This window comes from Oratosquilla oratoria, chromosome 31 (assembly GCF_046742065.1).
Source record: "Oratosquilla oratoria isolate Oo_2021 chromosome 31, ASM4674206v1, whole genome shotgun sequence".
In the NCBI taxonomy this organism is placed as follows: Eukaryota; Metazoa; Arthropoda; class Malacostraca; order Stomatopoda; family Squillidae; genus Oratosquilla; species Oratosquilla oratoria.
This window is the reverse complement of record NC_134807.1, coordinates 1,433,217-1,450,716: the sequence shown is the minus strand read 5'-3', so window position 1 is coordinate 1,450,716 and position 17,500 is coordinate 1,433,217. Positions and strand designations below refer to the sequence as shown.

The following is a 17,500-nucleotide window of genomic DNA, read 5'->3' as shown; positions in this document are numbered from 1 at the left end:
TCACGAGAGGTCATCAACTCCCCCAGAAGGTTTCCATCCTGGATGACCGCGTTGTGAACAGCTGCCCAGGATGTAACACTTCACCCCATACCATACAACACATAATGGAAGACTGCATTATACACAATCATGCACGCAAACAACACAACATACGCTCTATAAAGGATTTGTGGGAAAACCCAGTTTCGGCTATGGCATTCCTTGGGGAGACGGGACTGCCTAGGGAACGACAACAACAACAACGACGTTGGATCTTACGGCACAAGGAGGCCCTATGCATCCCAGACCACAAACCAACGCTCAATGTCACATGGGAAAGATCATAAATTCCTGTTATCATCAGGAGTACTGTGAGGCGGACGCTGGCGTAGTCTTCCGGGATCAGATCCTTCTGCGAAAATCTTCCCTGGAATCGGGGACGGCTGGTATCCTTATGAACCAAAATGCCTCATTCTTAATGAACATTTTTTTCTTTCGGTGAACAAAACTTATCACATTGATTCGGCAGGATTAACAAGTAAGAGTGGGATTCACATTTGCTTGTTCATATCATTGCATAAATTCCATTTTAATGAAGGTAGTGGCTTTGAGCACACACATCCTAATATGTAGCTCGTGTCATTATGTTTCAAATATCATTATTAATTAATCAGACGTAATACGGAGTCATAGTGATACTTTTCAGGAATATTATATTTTTTTTTCAGTTTGACTGTTTACTAATGGCATCCATAGAAAACGGATGGATGGTTGGGAACTGATATCTGATTGAGAAAGAAAACGAAGCTCTCTTTTGGAATCCTTTCCGACCAATCACGTGATGGACGAGGATGAGATAGTAGTGGGTTCCTTTATGGGTAAGAGATAGTAGAAAATGGGTCTGATGCAACTGGAAAAAGAAAACGGATAGTAACATAGAAAATGGGAAGTGGGGTACAAATTCTGAAATACGGAAAGGTAAAAGGGAGAAAAGAAAACGTAGAAAAGAATATAGAAAACGGGAGGGAAGAAACAGGAACAGGAAGTAAAGAAAAAATAAAACAAAATAAATAAACAAATGAATAAATAAATGAATAAATGAATAAATATATTGAAGTGAAAAACCTGACAGGGTATCAGAAATCTAGCGGTGGGATTAGAAAACGGAGATTAAGGGAAAATGGTAAGAAAATAAAGGACGAAATAAGAATGGGAAGAGAAAGACTAAGACCTGAAGTGGGCCTTAGAAAACGGAAGAAGAAAAAATAAAGAGAAAACGGGAACTGAGATATCAACATTAACAGGAAAACAAAATTTAACTAGACGAAGATGATAAATGAAAACAAGAAATATGAAATATATAAGAAGAAAACATATAAGAAAATATATATAAGAAGAAATAAAATAGATGATAGAAAGGCTGTTAGGCGATAATATACAGAAAAGGATTACGAAAGGAGAGAAAACGAAGAAGCAAAGAGAAAAGAAGAGAAAGAAGGAATATGTGGAAGAAACACAATAATTGGAAAGATAAGAGACAATAAAGAAGAGAGGGGAGGAAGAAAGATAAACATAAAATCTGCTAATAATAATACAAATAAAAGAATGACATGTGTTTATAAAACTAAGTTAAAGTCAATAAGATGTAAGTAAAAGAATATTAATAATCCCATCTTATGTGCAATATAAGAAACGTTAAATAATTTTCTTATTGTACATTTAATCTGACTGCCGCCAGGTGATTTTATTCAGCTAAGGGAAACTTCCTTTGTAATTATTTATTTATTTTTTATTTTTACTTTTTAAACTTATCGCAAAACCGGGCGGAACTTTCTACCATAAGAAAATGAAATTTGACAAATTGATTGACCATTATTACGAAAAATGAAAATAATTTTTCCATTCAACCAGATCAGCATGGTTGAAAGCCAAAACTCGCGAAAGGTTTAGTACAATCCTTAATCTAGTTCGTTTAACCTTTGTTCCTGGTTAAAGGTACGCTTCGCTCGGTACGATTATTGCTCAAAGATAATCGTTCACGGCTCAGTGAATGATTGTCAAGCGATTGTCTAGAACACCAAGTCTCTGTTTTTGAGCGAGGCTCTTTTGCTTCGAGATGCAAAGTTCGAGGTTGATCATTTTAACCGAACCTACAACTAACGCGCTTACCCCAAATAGGATGCCAGTTAGTAGGATACGCGTCACCCGCCATTGGCTTAGCTGTGGTGGGAGGATGATAATTATTTGCCCACCACAGTCAGTGGCGAGGGGCGCGCCGTGTGATTGCACCAAGGAAAACAGGCCTTTAAGAAGACTTGCACACTGGTCCCAGCTGGTGCCACACATTTTTATTCAGTCAGACAAAACCAAAACAAAAGAAGGGTTGGTGTAGGAGAAGAAGGAAATTGTTACCGATTTGAAATGAAGATATCTTTACATAATGAAGTGAAATGAAGTGAAATGAAGTGAGAAAAAGTGAGATGAATTGAGATGAGTTGAGATGAATTGGGATGAAAAGAGATGAAATGAGATGAAATTAGATTAGATTAGATTAAATTAAGTTAAATTAGATCAAATGAGATGAGATGAAATGAGATAAGATAAGATAAAATGAAATGAAATGAGATGAAACAAAATTTGAGATGAAATGACAGATAATATTAAATGAAATTAAATTAAATTAGGCAAAATAGAATTAAACGAAATGAAACGAAGCGAAATAAAATAAAAATCAATCAGATAAGATGAGATGAGATGGAATGAAATGAAATGAAATGAAATGAAATTAAATTAAACGAAATGAACCTAACTGGAATGAGCTGGACTGAAATGAAATGAATTGGAATAAATTGAAATGATATGAAAAGGAATGGAAATGAAACGAAATTAAACGAAAAATGATAAAGATTTGGACTTTAGAGTTTGAATGAAAACAAAGACCACTTCTTGACGCTTGAAAAATCTTCCTTGAATTGAATTGAATTGTCTAACGACAAAGTAACACAAGAACTTATTACAAACGAGACAGAAAATATACTTTGACGTCTGCTGACTTTTTTCAGTTTAATGAAAATCACCTTGCGATATCTAGAGTAAACAATGGGAGATTAGTAAATAAGTAAATGAACGAATTAATAAACAAATAGAGATTAAGAATAAACATTGCAATAACGAAGTAATAAGCAAATACAAATAAAGAATAAACTATACAATAATGACTAATAATCAAGTAGAAATGAAAAAATAGATCATTCAATAAAGAATTAAAAAACATACAGAATAAATAATAAATAATACAATAGTGAATGAATAATACAATAGCGAACTAAATAACAAATAAAAACAGATAATACAATAACGGATATATAAGCAAACAGAAATAGAGAATGAATAACACATTAACAAATTGATAAAGAATGAAATAAACATACAAGAATGAAATAAACACACAAATATTTAAAGGAAACAAAAAACTCGAATGTAAATACAAATAACATTTATAGATCAGTATATGATAAAATAACCAGATTGATAAACAGCAAGCAGAAATGAAGGATAGATATGACAATAATTACATAAGTAACTGAATATTCACTGAACATGCACGCGGACACAGGGAACCAACAGAAGAGGATTACACAACGATGAAGAGGCTTAAACAGCGGATGGGAATTGAATCATGCAACGGGTCATGCAATTGTAAGGGAAGGACCCTCCGAAACAGATACATAGAGGGTAAGAGGTATCTAAGCCCAAGCGCAAGCTGAGACGCAGGGGACGCAGGCGGCACAGGTAACGCAGGCGGCGCAGGCGACACAGGCGACGCAGGCGACACAAGCGACACAGGCGACGCAGGCGACGCAGGTGGCACAGGCAACGCAGGCGACGCAGCCGACACACACGACGCAGGCGGCACAGGTAACGCAGGCGACACAGGCGACGCAGGTGACACAGCTGACGCAGGCGGCGCAGGCGACGCAGGCGGCACAGGCGACACAGGCGACACAGGCGACACAGGCGACACAGGCGACGCAGGCGACACAGGCGACACAGGCGACGCAGGTGACACAGGCGACGCAGGTGACACAGGCGACGCAGGCGACGCGGGTGACACAGGCGACGCAGGTGACACAGGCGACACAGGTGACACAGGCGACGCAGGCGAGACGGGCTACACGGGCGACACGGGCGCGACACAGGCGACGCAGGCGACGCAGGTGACGCAGGCGACACAGGCGACGCAGGTGACGCAGGCGACACAGGCGACGCAGGTGACGCAGGCGACGCAGGCGACGCAGGTGACGCAGGCGACACAGGCGACGCAGGTGACGCAGGCGACACAGGCGACGCAGGTGACACAGGCGACGCAGGTGACACAGGCGACGCAGGCGACACAGGCGACACAGACGACGCAGGCGACGTAGGCGACGCAGCACAAACTTCCTCTTGCTGAATCAAGTACAGTTTGAACTTCTCTCTCACTTGAAATGTTGATGTGGTACATCTTCAAACATTTCAAGTGTGAGAGAAGTTCGAACCGCATTTCAATTCAACAACAGGGAGTCTGCCTTTGTTCTGTGCTGTCTCGCCTGTGTCGCCTGTGTCGCCTGTGTCGCTTGTGTCGCCTGTGTCTGAGGTTTGCCCTTAGGTTAAGAACGGAACAGGAATGAAAAGGGTAAGAAGAGGCAGAACAGAGGAGACGCAGGTGACGCAGGCGACACAGACGACACAGGCGACGATGGGGGAGAGAAGATGGGAAAGAGGAGGTGCGAGATGATGGAGGAAAGGTGGTGAGGAGCCTACGCCAGGAGGCGCTGAATAGCTGCGACCAAAGCAGTCACCTTTGCCCTATGCGCTTGGTCTATTGGTGCAAGTAACAGTCACTGCTGGGAATAGGAAAGAAGTGCGGGACTCGAACCCACAACTATGCGAATGCGAGATCAGCACGCTAAAGATTACGCCACCAACACATTAAGGAAAGAGGAAATAGTCAGATTCTAGAAGTTTAGACGCGTTAGTACGACTCCAGATATTAAAAAGTGTCTTGAATAGAAAAAAATATTAATTACTAATAATGACCTTAAGATATCGAAACATTATATTTTTGACTCAGAGAAAGGAAATAAAACAATGAGATTGCTAGGGTTGTATTATGACTTAGAAAAGAAATACAGATATCCATCAATTAAATGCATTTCTGATCCACCCACACTGATGGAATGGAAAGGGGACACCGACGAACCACAAATCTCATACCAAATATGAGAAACAAATCATACGAAAACCGCTTAAATCCTTTGATCCTATTCTCCATCTCTATTGTAGGATCTAATCTATCTGTCTATACACTAAAGGATTCTTCCCCTTTATAAAGGAGGAAGCTTGCTAGTCGAGCGGATTAAAGCGTCGATACGTGCGGCTTAGGTCGAGGTGATGGTGGTTCGAACTCTGCCGCTAGCGAGTTGGACCAAGGGTATGGTTCATTATATTTCACGTTAAAGTCCTCTGTAAGGGGCACCGTGCTAACCTCCCAATAGGGGGAGTTCGTTGACGTTAAAGCGAATTATCATCATGGATTTAAATAGTTATCACGGGTTTTAAGTAAACCTAGAATATTTCAAAGGGAATTGATAAGTTGAAAATATTTTCGCATTAAATACTAATAGGACGAAAATTAATGGTCTCTAGCTATCAGAACACAAGGATAATAAAAAACAATTTCGCCGGAAACGTCGTTAATGAGTAAACACTAAGCAAAATTTTGTATTATTTCATTTAATTATTTTTTTCTCATTCGCTCTTGTCACAGACCAAAATATTTCTTGTCGGCATCAATGGAACTTATGGTAAAAAAGGGACACACGGCAGAGGAGTGGTGGGGTCCTGTCTAGCAAGACAAGAAATTCTCTGAAGCTACAGCAATGACTGATAATAATAAAAAAAAAAAAAAATGCTGGCAAGAAGGAGAAAAAGAGAAAGAGAGAGAGAGAGAGAGAGAGAGAGAGAGAGAGAGAGAGAGAGAGAGAGAGAGAGAGAGAGAGAGAAAGAGAAAGAGAAAGAGAAAGAGGAAGAGAAAGAGAGATAAAGAGAAAAAGAAAGAGAAAGAGAGATAGTGTAGAATGACAGCAAACTTCAATTCCATATCTCCCTTGTCAGAGCACATTCTGGGTAAGGATCGCCACCCCCCCCCCGCCCTCGGGATGGACAAAAATTACATATGAAATTTTATATTAATACATTATAGGGTAGACTTTTATCATCTACCCTCCCCTTTCTTCGACAAAGATATTCAAATATGCAAGTGCCCTTCTTGCGTTTTTTTTTCTCCCAAGTTTATGATTTCGTCCAGGATATGCTTTATTCCAGAAACCATAACAAGTCTCAACAGCTCAGAGTGAAACTGCAACGTGGTAAATTATATTCTATTTGTTTTAATTATGGAAATTATATTTAGTTTCCTCAAGCATGAATCAAATTGCTAAAGGGTGAACATAACGAAGTATTCTTTCCCTAACATTGCTATGTAATTCTCGCATTTTTATGGATTGTAGCTTTCCATTATTTCATGTTTTACATTCTCGTGGTAGTCTGTGAACTTGAGATAGATTACCATTATTTTTCTTGATAAAATTTTACCAAATGAAAATGTATAGGCTCTATGTATATGTATATATATACATACATATATATATATATATATATATATATATATATATATACATACATATATATATATATATATATATATATATATATATATATCAGGTCAAGAACTTTTTTTTTTTTACATTTGAGATCGTATCAAGTATCACGTTGTTCATTACGTTTAAAATCCCCAGGAATAAAATATCAGATAGTTTTAACAATATGACAAAAAAGTACTAGATTCCGCCAATTAGATGCGCTGATGAAGGAAGAAAAGCCACAAGAATTTTTCACCATTTTCAACCCGATTTTTCATTATTATGCTTGGTGCAATTCCTTTTTTTTCTAAGTACGATATAATTATCCAACATTCTAATTTTGATTTTTATTTCCTTTAGGTCACTGCGCTTTGCGATGACCATCATTATTTCATTTCTTTTCTGAACGGAAACATCCCAACTCCACCCTACCTTGAAATCAGACCTTCTCCTTTCCTCTCTTGTATCACTTATCTCGCATTTTCTTCGACATAAGAACATAAGAATAGAGGAGACTGCAGGAGACCATAAGGCCTACACCAGGCTTTGACATGTCCCTTGCCATCTATCATCCCTTTCCAAAAAGTTAGACATTCATCAACGTAACGGAAACGCTTGGAATCGTCTGGAATAATTTTACTGAAAATATTCTTTCCTGAAACTGTCACTACGCTCAGAGTGAACCCCATTAGAAGCCCCCCATGTTGTCTTTATGTACGACAGTTGGAACTGAAAGAACTAAGATTCATTCTTTTTCTACCAATTTCAAGCAATCACATTCATTTAGTGGTATACTGTCGATGTCTAGTAAGGTAATCGCATTTATTTAGTAGTATATTGTCTATGTCTAGTAATACTTAACACCTTTTTACATGCCGTTCCTAACTTGTACATTGCCGTTATGGTAGTAATATGATCTTTTATGAGCTCCTTAAAGCCTCCAATTTGGTGATACATACAATAAATACCTATCCAAGAGTTGATACATTGACGTTGAGGATAGGCTTGAGAAGTTTGCAGGGGTAGCGTGGCGGAGGTTGTCGCGGTCGTGTGAATCATGGAATGCTAGGAAGGAGGCCTTTGTTCAGCAGTGGACTCAGGATGGCTGATTTGATTTGATTTGACAATAAATAGGTTGCATAAAAGAATTAACTCAGTACTTAAGTCAGGCATTAGGCATTCAAAAACTAAAGTAGAGAAATGTGAAAACACTTCAGGTGTTAAGTGTCTTCCACTCTGCTGCTGAAAGCGGCGGTGTAAGGATTGTCCAACTTTGAACATAATTTCGACAGAAACTAGTTTTAAGACGAAAATATATTTATGACAATATCCTTCTTGTCTTAGGATGGATATGGATATTCATAAACACTCAGGCACACACGCACACACACACACACACACACACACACACACACACACACACACACACACACACACACACACACACACACACACACACACACACACACACACACCTATACTGTATACACGTGGATGTTTGTGTATGTTTGCTTGCGTGCATGTGTGCGTGTGTGTGTGTGTGTGTGTGTGCGTGTATGCGTGTGTATATGTATATGTATATATAACCTATGACGTAATGTTTTCGTATCAGCTTTCGTCCCCTCCCTACGTCTCCCCCCCCCCCCCCCCTTCGCCTCCTTAGCCAGGCCACATCACTCACTTCAGTTCGTTCGCGGGCGCTAATCCATTAGAACTTGCCTCACCAGTTATTTCGATTTGCCAGGATGAGATAAACAACCTGATTCACTGCTTCCGTTGGAAGAGCGTTTTTTTCTACTTTATTTATCTACGTGTTTGTTTTCTTTTTAATTCGTTTATTTATAGGAATTTATATATTTACTTATGTTTTTATCTATTCGTTTATTTATTTTTTAAATATGATTATCTCACTGGAAACTTCGAGAATGTACACAAGCGCGCTTACGTATATGCAAACGCGGATACATATATATATTATTACTAGTATCATTGTTGTTTTTGTTGTTATTCTTGTTATTATTATCATCATCATCATCATTTTTATCATCATTTTATCATCATTTTTATCACCATTTTTATCACCATTTTTATTATCAGCATTTTTATTATCCAATTTTTATCATAATTTTTATCATAATTTTTATCATCATCATAATTTTTATCATTTTTTTTATCACCATTTTTATTATCATCATCGTCATCATTTTTATCATCATCATTTTTATCATCATTTTCATCATCATCATCATCATCAATACCATTATCATTTTCATATAAATATTATTGTCAATGTTAACAACATTTCTATCATCATCATCAATATAATTAATTAATCATTATTAGCATTTCAAGTACGTTAGCTACAGTGGCGTACTCTCAAGAAATCTGGCTAATGTCGAAAGATATAATCCGGTGTTTTTATGAAGTGCTGTTTACCAGCGCTTCTAATATTGGGGACAATCTCGCGACGCTATGGTGGGCTACCTCATTTCATATGCTAGTTAGATAGTTAATTGATTAGTGTTAGTTTAATGATTAATTAGTAAGATTAGTTAAGTAGGTGGATGAGTAGTTAGTTGGTTGATTGCCTAGTTAGCTTGTAAACAGGATGAAAACTATACCAAATCAAGGAATAATGAAAAGAGAATGATAAACTATAAATAGTAGAAAATAAAGAGGCTTTAACAAAGGTGACACAAACAAGGTCATCATATTAAGACTACAAGGCAGGATTCGCAGTAATAGATTGGTTGATTACCTAGTTAGCATGTAAACAGGATGAAAACTATACCAAATCAAGGAATGATGAAAAGAGAATGATAAAATATAAATAGTAGAAAATAAAGAGGATTTAACAAAGGTGACGCAAACAAGGTCATCATATTAAGACTACAAGGCAGGAATCGCAGTAATGGATTCAACTTTGACGATTTTAGATTTAAGAAATAAATAAACAAGAACTGGTTTTTTAATAGAGTAGTCAGCCAATGGAATAGACTTAGTAACCATGTGGTGAGCGCTGAAACTATCGGTCGTTAGAAAAGGTTAGACAATTTTATGGATAGGGATGGTAGGAGGTAATGGATATGGAACTACATTGTGTAGGCCTTATGGTATCTTATAGTCTCCTTCAATCTTGTGTTCTTAAATTATTTCGACCAAAAATGAGAGAAAAATTAAAAATGAATAAACAAATAAATAAATAAATAAATAAATAAATAAATAAATAAATAAATAAATAAATAAATAAATAAATAGATAGATAGATAGATAGATAGATAGATAGATAGATAGATAGATAGATAGATAGATAGATAGATAGATAGATAGATAAATAAATAAATAAATAAATAAATAAATAAATAAATAAATAAATAAATAAAAAATAAAGGAGTAGAGAATCTTTGCTTTCATGAGTTGACGTGATGAGAAGGCGTGAGCTGATGGGGTGAATGATTGGTCAATGGACCAGACTGATGAGTAAAGTGTCCAGAACTAATAAGGAAGATATGGGAACTCGGGACTGGACAAGATGAGGGATAATCTCAGACTTCTAATCTCTGAAGAAACTGAGGCAAGGTGTAGTGTTCGGTACGAACTTGAGTTAAACAACAGTACTTCTAAACAAATAATTGCCTTATTTTTTTTTAGCAAATAACTACGCAGACCTATTGTTTCATTATTGGTTTACTTTCCTTGTTTATTTTGTCAGTTTGATTTTATTTGATTTGATTTATTTTTGTATTATTTATCTATTTATTTATTGATCTACTTATTATCTTTATAGGAAACATTTTGGGGAGAACGCAGTACCTCACAGACTCTTCTGTTTTTCTTTGCCAATTTGTCTGTGGACTCGCATCCCCCTCATACACACACATAAAAACACACACCTCCTTGGTATGAAGCTTACTATTATTCACAACTAATCTAGTGCTATCAACAATTGTATAGAATCTAGAAATAGAAGTAAACTTAACAGTTAACTTTATTCAGGTGTGTATGAGCAAAATAAGGGAAAATATTTAGATATTATAGATGATTATAATTTTAGTGTCTACTCATACGCACCCACGCACGCACACAAACACATACACACACACATACAAGCACACACACACACACACACACACACACACACACACACACACACACACACACACATGCATACATACATGTATACATGCATACATACATACATGCATACAAAATCACACACACACACACACACACACACACACACACACACACACACACACACACACACACACACACACACACACACACACACACACACACACACACACACACACACACACACACACACACACACACACACACACACACACACACACACACACATGTAAACCCTAGAAAATAAACTCAGTTTCCTGTTAATCTGTATGGTGGAACAGATGACAGTTATCTGATAATAGAGGTCCTACATGACGTATGGCAAAGAAACATTTCCGTATCGTCAATCAGGAGATAAAAAATAGATAAACAAAATGTATAGCAGGGAGGATAATCTTCCTACTGTCAGTACAAAAAAAAAAAGAAAACAAGAATTTCCCTATGTCAGTTCATACATTGGTTCCATTTCATCATATATAGCAAGCTGTCAGCCGGAGACAACTCATTCTCTACTATAGGTTGATGATATAAAAACGGTCCCACACGAACGCAATACAGTAGACAATTGAATCAGTTGAGGATCGTTGCCAGCCACAGCAGGGTTACGGTTTTTTGGCAGTTAAAAACTCGAGACAGAAATTAAGACTAATACTATCATCTACTTTGGTTATATACAAGCGACTTTATTCTGTTAAGGGACACTATTGATTGCTTTAAGAGAAGGTTAAATCATTTTGTAGATGAAGGTGATTGGTGGAAATGGACAAGGAAATCCCTAGTGTAGGTCTTATGGTCTCTTGCAGTCTCCTTCATTCTTATGTTCTTATTCAAAAGGGTAAACCATATCAGCAATTTGTAGAGGAAGGTGATTGGTGGAAATGGACAAGGAAATCCCTAGTGTAGGTCTTATGGTCTCTTGCAGTCTCCTTCATTCTTATGTTCTTATTCAAAAGGGTAAACCATATCAGCAATTTGTAGAGGAAGGTGATTGGTGGCAATGGACAAGGAAATTCCTAGTGTAGGCCTTATGGTCTCTTGCAGTCTCCTTCATTCTTATGTTCTTATTCAAAAAGGGTAAACCATATCAGCCAACTCATTCCGGGAAGGTTTTGCTTTACACATCGTCAGGCGACTTTCTTCAGCCCAAAGAGAGCCTCTTCCTCTCTTCAAAGGATTAATCAGTCGCATACACGAATCATGCATTTGGGAGGAAAGGGACTTTTTCAGAATTCCCTCTTTTCTCTCTCTCTCTCTCTTTGGAAAAGTCGAAATAAATGAATTTCAAAAACAATCAAGTCAAGGACGCTCGTACAAGGAAAACGTTCTTGGCCCTTGCAGTGCTGAGGACAGCTTTTGTCCTGAATAAAGTTTTATGGCAAACAAAAGACTCAGTGATTTTTGTTTTGTGTTTGTTTCTCTTTTTGTTTGTTTGTTTGTGTGTGTGTGTGTGTGTGTGTGTGTGTGTGTGTGTGTGTGTGTGTGTGTGTGTGTGTGTGTGTGTGTGTGTGTGTGTGTGTGTGTGTGTGTGTGTGTGTGTGTGTGTGTGTGTGTGTGTGTGTGTGTGTGTGTGTGTGTGTGTGTGTGTTTACCTAATTGCCTAATAGCATTAATCTAATTATACTATATAGGACAGGGGCACCATCCAGCTGTTCTATTCCTTTTAGTGTGTACTCGTGTGTACGTGTGTGTGCGTGTGCGTGTGTGTGTGTGTGTGTGTGTGTGTGTGTGTGTGTGTGTGTGTGTGTGTGTGTGTGTGTGTGTATGTATGTATGTATGTCTGTGTGAAGAGTCTAGCGGAAACTAGTTAAACTTTGTAAACGAGGCAGTTAATGATGACCCAGCAACTCGTCGCGTTTCCAACAAACCTACGAATAGCATTGTACGATGACAAACAACCACCGACAGTTAATGCATTTCACTTATGACTTACTGTTTTATTTAAACGAAATAAGCTCCGAATTATAACAATGCCACGGCTCTCTCACTTCGAATTGATCTTATCTTTCTCATTTAAATGTTTATGTTTGACATGTCTGCAAGAGTGTGTGAAAAAATCCCTATTCTGGTGATAGATGTCAAGTGAATTAGGATATTTTATTCTCTATTTTGGTGCCGTCAGGTGATTTTATTCGTCCTAATGGAAACCGGTTCATTAATATTGTCCTCTACAATGACAGGAACGATGATCAAAGGAGGGAATTTATTTTTTTATTTAATAAATGCTTCTTGCTGCGTTGCTTTAGACCCGGGCATCGAGCAGGAGACTAAGATGGCCCGTCATCCACGAGGAGCTAAGATGAGAGGGGGGAGGGGGAAAGGGTGGTCGATGGGAGTGGAATGGGTGGGAGTGGGTGTGTGCATTTGATTTGCCTACCCCCCTCATAAGTGGGAAGAAACCCTTGGTATATAGATAGAGATTGATTTAATACATTTATCCATTTCCAATCCAGGAGTCCTTCGTCAATCGAACAAAACATTTCTGAAGTCAAACAGAACAAAATCGATGAAGACTAGGCCGAGGTTTCTGTGGTGACCAAATTCGAATTGTGATCGAGAATTATTCGCTCGTTTGGGGATCGAGGCTGTCATGTTTGTTGCCGGACACCTGTGTTCGAGCGTCCAGCCCTTGTCGAGGCCAATATTTGACCCTCAATGTCAAGTGAGTAACAGGGCGGATATTCAGACGCCGGGGAATTTAAGTCCAAGCTCGGATTGGCCACGCAAACACTCCCATTTGCTCTCTCACATTTGTGGTTGGGATGTTCAATCATTTACTTGTTTTACCTATTTATCTTTTTATTTATTTACTCATTTATTTATTTGGTTATCTGTTTATAAATGTATTTATTTATTCACTAATTAATTTATCTATAATCATTATCTATTCATTTATTCATTAACTTATTTTTTATTCATTCAGTTAGTTATCATATATTTGTTAATTCATTATTTACTTATTAATATATTTGATTAATATTGTTTATGTGAATATCTATTTATTTGTTTGTAAATGTATCTACCTGTTCATCTATTCACATTGATAAATCTTTTACGTTACCTATTCTTTTATTGATTGATTTTACTTATCTTTATTTATTTATTAATTCATTTACTTATTCACTTATTAATTTATCTATCTATTTAGGGACTTGTATCTTTGTTCATATTTTATAAATCAATTTCACTTTTTCTTTTTTCTTAAAGAAACGTAGGTCCTCGTTCCTATTCCAAAGCTCAGCAGGCATCGTTTCACGATCAAAGAATTTCTATTTTGCCTGCTTGCTTGGTCTGACGCAACAGCCCAACTTCACCTAGTAGTAGTAGTATTATTAGTAGAATTCATAGTAGTAGTCGTGGTAGTGAATTTGTGTGTTAGAATTGATTAAAACGAAATAGAATAAGATATAAAAGGGGTTGTCAACCACAGGCATTGGCGAGAGAGGGGACCAGTGAACTGTGTCTGTGGGAGACAGACCCTGACTGCTTTCAACAAACAGTTCCACGAGGATGGAGGTCGTTTAATACATTAAAAAAGTAGTAGTAGTGTCAACAATAGTAGTAGTGTCAACAGTAGTAGTAGTGTCAACAATAGTAATAGTGGAAATGAGGTAAAGGGAACACGGGCTGAGGGAAATACATTTATTCCTGACTAGTTTCGCCTGAGTGGCTTCATCAGAGGCGAAACTAGTCAGGAATAAAAGTATTTCCCTCAGCCCGTGTTCCCTTTACCTCCTTTCCACATTCGTCACAATGTATACACAATAGTAATAGTGTCAACAGTAGTAATAGTGTCAACAGTAGTAATAGTGTTAGTAGTAGTAGTAGTAGTAGTAGTAGTAGTAGTAGTAGTAGTAGTAGTAGTAGTAGTAGTAGTAGTAGTAGTAGTAGTGGTGGTGGTAGTGGTTGTAATAGTGGTGTACTATTATTATGTTCTATGTCATTTATTAATCTATTCATCTATTTCTTGATGTATTTTATGTTTATAGATGAATAAAAAGAAAAAGGGGAATAAGAAGAAGAAGAAGACGAAGAAGAGAAAGAAGAAGAGGAAGAAGAGAAAGTAGAAGAAGAAGAAGAAGGAAGAGTCTAAAGTTGATGGCTGCAGCCGAAGCCTTCTCTCTTGGCCTAAACCTTCGGAGAACTTATGCAATTTTTTTCTAAACAACCAACTATTATCCAGATGGGGCACTGCTACCAAGACGCGAATGGTCCACACTAAATAGAGCAAGATCCAGAGTCGCCAGAACTGGTGACAATCTGGTTAACTGGGGCCTCAAAACCGACCCATCCTGCGAGTGGGGAGAATCTGAACAGAACATTGACCATGTCCTAAACTCGTGCCCGCTTTCAACCAATTTAGACAACATTGACCTGGTCAAAATTAACCAAAGAACACTTGAATGGCTGGCTGTCTGGCGTGATAAGCTATGATGACTATCCACGTGGGCAATATCGCACTAAAGAAGTAAATTCGTAAAAAAAAAAAAAAAAAAAAAAAAAAAAAAAAAAAAAAAAAAAAAAAAAAAAAAAAAAATAATAATAATAATAATAATAATAATAATAATAATAATAATAATAATAATAATAATAATAATAATAATAATAATAATAATAAATAAATACATATATATATATATATATATATATATGTGTGTGTGTGTGTGTGTGTGTGTGTGTGTGTCTGTGTGTGTGTGTGTGTGTGTGTGTGTGTGTGTGTGTGTGTGTGTGTACGCAAGATTTTTTAAGGAGATTAGGCTTAAATAATAAAAGAATACTGTGTGATTCTGGTCCGTAGGGGTGCCAGTGAACTTATGCACAACTTACCTGAAAACGTTCCATTGGTGTCACTTCGTCCTGTAAACAAAGAAGAAAGTTTATATGAGAAACAAAAACAACGAAGAAAGCTTAAATGCGGGTACATCTAATAGAGGTATTCAAATAGGTCAGGGGCTTTAACAAGGGGGTGCAGGCAAGGTCATCATATTAAGACTGCAGCACAGGACTCGTAATGAATTAAATTTGGGTAAATTTGGGTTTATAGGCAAATAGGCAAGAACTGGTTTACCTACAGATCAGTTCACGAATGGAACAGACTTGGTAACTATGTAGTGAGCGCTGAAACTGTAGATTGTTTTAACTGAAACTGTAGATTGTTTTAACTGAAACTGTAGATTGTTTTAACTGAAACTGTAGATTGTTTTAACTGGAGATTAAATAACTTCATGGTTAGGGATGACAGGTATTAAGGGATATGAAACTACCTAGTGTAAGCCTTATGGTCTCTTGCAACCTCCTCCATTCTTATGTCGTATGTACTTATATACATCAATATGAGAAGGTTAGACAACTTTCTGGATGGGGATTCAGATGGTAAGAGACATCAAACTCCCTAGTGTAGGCCTTATGGTCTCTTGCAACCTCCTCTATTCTTATGTCCTATGTAGTGATATAATAAATAGATGATAAATCCATGATAAAGCTTTTCTCTTACTGTATACCTTCAATGAGAAGGTTGTGACGAAAAGGTGAATAAAACAGTTTGGGGACAGTTGTGACATAAGGTAAAATGCCAATAGGGACGCAAGGGGATGTTATTGAGATAAACCATAGCTTAAGGCTTTTGTTATGATTCAAGGAGTGTAGTCTTGTTCATGAAGAAAGAGCAGAGGAAGGGATGCAGGTATGACCCGTCATCCATGAGGAGCTAAGATGGGAAGGGGGTGGAAAGGGTGGTGGATGGGAGTGGAATGGGTGGGAGTGGAATGGGTGGGAGTGGAATGGGTGGGAGTGGAATGGGTGGGAGTGGAATTGGTGGGAGTGGAATGGGTGGGAGTGGAAGGGGTGGGAGTGGGACGGGTTGGACTGGGATGGGTTAGAGTGGAATGGGTGGGAGTGGAATGGTTGGAATGGAACGGGTGGGAATGGAATGGGTGGGAGTGGAATGGGTGGGAGTGGGATGGGTGGGAGAGGGATGAGTGGGAGAGGGATGGGTGGGAGTGGAATAGGTGGGAGTGGAATGGGTGGGAGTGGAATGGGTGGGAGTGGAATGGGTGGGAGTGGAATGGGTGGGAGTGGAATGGGTGGGAGTGGAATGGGTGGGAGTGGAATGGGTGGGAGTGGAATGGGTGGGAGTGGAATGGGTGGGAGTGGATTGGGTGGGAGTGGAATAGGTGGGAGTGGAATGGGTGGGAGTGGAATGGTTGGAATGGAACGGGTGGGAGTGGAATGGGTGGGAGTGGAATGGGTAGGAGTGGATTGGGTGGGAGTGGAATGGGTGGGAGTGGAACGGGTGGTAGTGGAATGGGTGGGAGTGGAATGGGGAGTGGAATGGGTGGGAGTGGATTGGGTGGGAGTGGAATGGGTGGGAGTGGAATGGGTGGGAGTGGAATAGGTGGGAGTGGAATGGGTGGGAGTGGATTGGGTGGGAGTCGAATAGGTGGGAGTGGAATAGGTGGGAGTGGAATGGGTGGGAGTGGGTATATGCATTTGACTTGGCTACCTTCCTTATAATGGGAAAAAAGCATTTGATATAAAAATAGATGGATGAATAGATAAATAGATAGATATATAGTCTTGTTGAGCTTAAAAGAGGATTACCTTCAATCTACCAGTTTTTACTCTGATTAGTTAATACCAGACAACTCTTTTCATGTGAGCGGATGATTTTGGAAGAAAGTTCAAATAATCGGGAGCTTGAGAAATAA

The 17,500-nt window shown here is 38.2% G+C and overlaps 1 protein-coding gene across 1 annotated transcript in view; it reads right to left on the bottom strand.

Moving 5' to 3' along the window:
* Positions 1-17,500, bottom strand: part of LOC143041382 (uncharacterized) — a 326,414-nt gene that overhangs the window by 225,525 nt on the left and 83,389 nt on the right. Inside the window, exon 2 of the mRNA XM_076213206.1 lies at positions 15,621-15,650. The gene's annotated coding sequence lies outside the window, so the exon portion shown is untranslated. The remainder of the gene's footprint in view (positions 1-15,620; positions 15,651-17,500) is intronic.